The following is a 4,324-nucleotide window of genomic DNA, read 5'->3' as shown; positions in this document are numbered from 1 at the left end:
GTGTCATTCCTTGTTCCACAGCCACTTCTAAGTTCAGCTTAAATTTTTAACAATTCACTATTGGTCTATTGCTACAGTTGCTTTTTAAATAAACTTCAGCAAAATTTTACTTGCATGTTACATCCATTATACTGCTTGATAATTTTCACATTCTATTAGATAACCTTGTGTGCATGTGTGTGTGTTTAAATGGGCACAACTATGAATCTCTTTCAATAGGTTGCATGACTAGAAGTAATTGCTAAAGATTAAAGACTCTAGCCTTTGATGTGTATTACAACCCAGTATAAAGAAAATAATAATCCTCACAAAAGGACATTTAAGAAACATGTTAAAGAGAGTAAATATTGGAGTAGTCAAGGATTTCTGTTTATTTGGATACACAGCTAACACTCTTGGAATAGTGGTTAAGAAATCAAATAGCATATTTTATTGGTCAAACTTGTTGCCAAGTACCTCTTCAAAGTGTTAAGAACAGGATACAAGTTTAAAGACTCTGTTGTGGCCCGTCAACTACAGCGGGTGCCTGAGCTGCACAGTCTCCATAGGGCCAGGGCCACTGGGGTCTGGATGGGAAGTGTCATGATCTGTTTCATCTTCATCCAGAAGTGAGTGGGGAAGACTTACCTGGCCACATGGTAAATGTGGTTTGACCACAATGAGAAGCAGAAGCTGATTGAGGAGTTATATGCCATGGCCACTGTGCATGACATCAAGCACACCAAATTTGTGGAATTCCAGAACTTGAAGATCTTCAACTGATGTTATGCTGGCATCTACTTCTGCATTTGTGTGAATGTCAGTGACAACAACCTGGCCTACCTGGAGGTCATCCACAACTTTGTGAAGGTTCTGAAATGAATATTGCCATTAGGTCTGCGAGCTAAAAAGGGTGTTCAGTTTACAAGGTTTATATAGTGGCACACTAGATATTGCTGGCCGGTGAGATCCAAGAGACCAGCCAACCCAAGGTGATGAAACAGCTGATTCTGCAGCTATCACTGGAGTGATAGGAGTCAGGTGAGCCCCTCCGGGACCTTTGGTACTACAACCTCACAGGCCACTTCCACATGCCTTTCTGAACCACATGGTAGAGATAGATCCAGCTAGGTCTGGAACACAAAGGAAGCGGCTGCCCTTGATGCCCTTTGGGTACCCAGTTGAGTGGAGGTGAGGGAGTTACCGTCTGTGTGTACTGAGTCACTGTGCTGTTGTTATGTGGGTGTGTGTATGGAGCCTTCAGTAAACTTGTGACCCATTCCAGCAAGAAACAAAAACAAAAGTACAAACGACTATGGTGTTTCTCATCCAAGTATTTCCAATTTATATTTATGTTGTTTGTTATGTGCCATCGAGTCGCCTGCAACTCATAGTAACCTTATGTACAACAGCCCTAAACTCTGTCCTATCCTATGCCAATCTCACTATTTCCGGCACACCTACCCCCGTTACTCCAGTCACTGAATCAATCTAGCTCATTGAGGGTCTACCTCTCCTGTGCTGTCCCTCCACCCTACCAAGCATTATGTCCCTCTCCAAGGACCCATTCCTCCTTGCAACATATCCAAAGTATGTAAAACAAAGCTTTAGGATCCTTGCCTCCAAGGAACAGCCTGGCTTCATCCTCTCCAGGACAAACATGTTCTTTTCCTTAGCAGTCCATGGTATATTGAATACTCTTCTCCAGCACTACAGCTCAAAGGCATCAATTCTCCTTCTATCATATGTAGTCATTGTCCAGCTCTCTGATGCATAGCAAGTGATTTCAAAGACCATGGCATGTATCAGGCGCACCTTAGTCTCCAGACTGACATCATTGCACTTCCGTACTTTAGAGAGATCTGTAACCACAGACTTTCCCATCTCAATATGTCTTTTAATTTTCTGGCTGCTGGTGCCAAGAGTGTTGACTGTGGAGCCAAGCAAACCAAAATTATGAACAATCTCAATCTGTTCACCATCTATCTTGATGCTGCCAATCAGCCCAGTGGTTGAGAATCTTTGTCTTCTTGATATTGAGCCTCAATCCATAATAAAGACTTCAGTTCCTGACCTTCTACAGCAAGTGCTTCAGGTCCTCCTCAGTTTCAGCAAGCAGAGTTGTGTCATCTCTGTAACACAGACTGTTGATGAGTCTTCCTGCAGTCCTGGTGCCACATTTCTCCTCATAGATTCAAGCCTCCCAGATAATCTTTTCTGCATAAAGATTGAAAAGGTTTGGGGATAGGATATATCCCTTGCATACACCCTTCCCAATTTTGAACCATGAAGTATTTCCTTGCTGTGTCCTGAAGACTGCCTCCTGGTCCAAGTATAGCTTTCACATTAACACAATCAAGTGTTCTAGGATTCCCATTCTTCTCAGACTTAGCCACAGTTTGTTATGATCCACACAGTCAAATGCCTTTGTATAATCAATGAAACAAAAACATTCTTCTGGTACTCCTTGTTTCCAGCCAAGATCAATCTAACATTAGTTACAATATCCCTAGTACCATGACCCTGCCTAAATCCAGCCTGCACTTTTGGTAGTTCTTTTCTGATGTGCTGTTCTAGTTGTTTTTGGAAAATCTTCAGCAGAGTCTTGCTTGTGTGTGATATTAATGATATTGTTTGTTAATTTCCACACTCTGTATGATCACCTTTCTTTGGAATGGGAACAAATATAAATATCTTCAAGCCAGTTGGCCAAGTGGTTGTCCTCCAGATTTCTTGGAACAACTTGGTGAGCACATATAGGACAGAATCTGTTAGTTGAAATATGTCAGTTGGTATACTATCATTTTCTGGGACCTTATTCTTAGCCAATTTTTTCAAAGCAGTCTGGACTTCTTCCTTCATCACCATAGGCTGTTGCTCTTATGTTGTTTCATTAAATTCTTCTGTGTCTGCCAAACCTTTAGGTATAATGACTCTGTATCTTCTTTTTATGACTGTTATCTTCTTTTCATACTTGCAGGATCATTTAATATTCTGTCCAAAGCATCCTTAAGTATTGCAACTCGAGGTTTGAATTTGTTCTTCAGTTTCTTGAACTTAAGAAATGCTGAGCGAGTTTGGCCCCTTTTATTTTCTGACTCAAGCTCTTTGCACATTTCTTTATAATACTTTACTTTGTCTTGTAGTGCAGCCTTTTGCAATCTCCTCTTCAGCTCCTTAAGTTCTTGATTTCTTTGTTCTGCTTTGGCTTCTCAGCACTCTAGTGCAATATTCAGAGTCTCTTCTGACATTCATTTTGGTCTTCCTCCTCTGTCTTTGCAATGATTTTTCCACTCTTTCTGGATAATATTCTTGATATCTTCCCATAACTCATCTAGTCTTCATTCATTAGTGTTCAAGGCCTCAAACCTGTTCCTGAGATGGCTCTGAAATTCAAGTGGGATAGACTCAAGGTCATATTTTGGTTCCCATGGGCTTGATTTCACTTTCCTTAGTTTCAGCTTAAACTTGCATATGAGTAGTTCGTGATCTGTTCCACAATCAGCATCTGGCCTTGTTATTAATATTGAGCTGGTATTGACCTTCTCCTGTGGTTCTTTCCACAGATGTAATCTATCTGATTCCTAGGCATACCATCATGTGTTTAGCCAGGATTTATGTTTCTTGTAAAATATATTTGCAATGAATAAATTGTTGATTGTGCAAAATTCTATCATCCTACCTCCAGCTTCATTTCTGTCACTAGGTCCTACTCTGTTCCCAACTTTTGCATTCCAGTCACCCATTATTATTAACGCATCTTGATTGCATGTTCAATCAGTGTCTGACTGTAATAGTTGATAGAAACCATCTATTTCCTCTTCTTTGGCTCAGGTTGTTGGTGTGTATATTTTAATGATAGTGATACATATAAAATGAGGAATAAGGAAGACTGAATAATTTTTGCCTTTGGAATGTAATTTATAATTATGGTGTGATACAGAATAATGACTGTACCATGGACTTCCCCCAAAGTAAACAAATCAGAATGCACAAGTCCCTGGAGGGAAAGCAACATGTTTTGTAAAGTAGCTAACAAGAAAAAGAGAGGAAGAACCTCAACAAGATGAATTAACAGTTACCTCCCTCCTCCATCTCCGCAGTCCTCTAGGCAATATAACTCTTGTTCTAGGCTATTGTCATGCATATAACGTCTAACTATGTATTCCTTTTAAACAGTTATTTCCTTAATCTATTCCAGTTCAGTGTTCATTATCTAGTCACTCATAACTCATTCTCCTCCTAAACCCTCCTGTCAGACCTGCTCTATAACAGTGGTGCTGTGCAATATTTTTCCTTTTGTGACTGAAATATTTCACTCATTATCATGTCCTATAGGGTCACC

At 40.1% G+C, this 4,324-nt stretch overlaps 1 pseudogene; it reads left to right on the top strand.

Annotated features, from left to right (window-relative positions):
- The first annotated feature begins 582 nt into the window (after nucleotides 1-582).
- Nucleotides 583-1,010, top strand: LOC102853218 (annotated as a pseudogene).
- Nucleotides 1,011-4,324: the final 3,314 nt, after the last annotated feature.

Source organism: Elephantulus edwardii, unplaced genomic scaffold (assembly GCF_000299155.1).
Source record: "Elephantulus edwardii isolate Elephantulus edwardi_28Jun2011 unplaced genomic scaffold, EleEdw1.0 scaffold00105, whole genome shotgun sequence".
NCBI lineage: Eukaryota > Metazoa > Chordata > Mammalia > Macroscelidea > Macroscelididae > Elephantulus > Elephantulus edwardii.
Note: the sequence above shows the minus strand (reverse complement) of the source record. Positions and strands in the feature narration are given on the sequence as shown.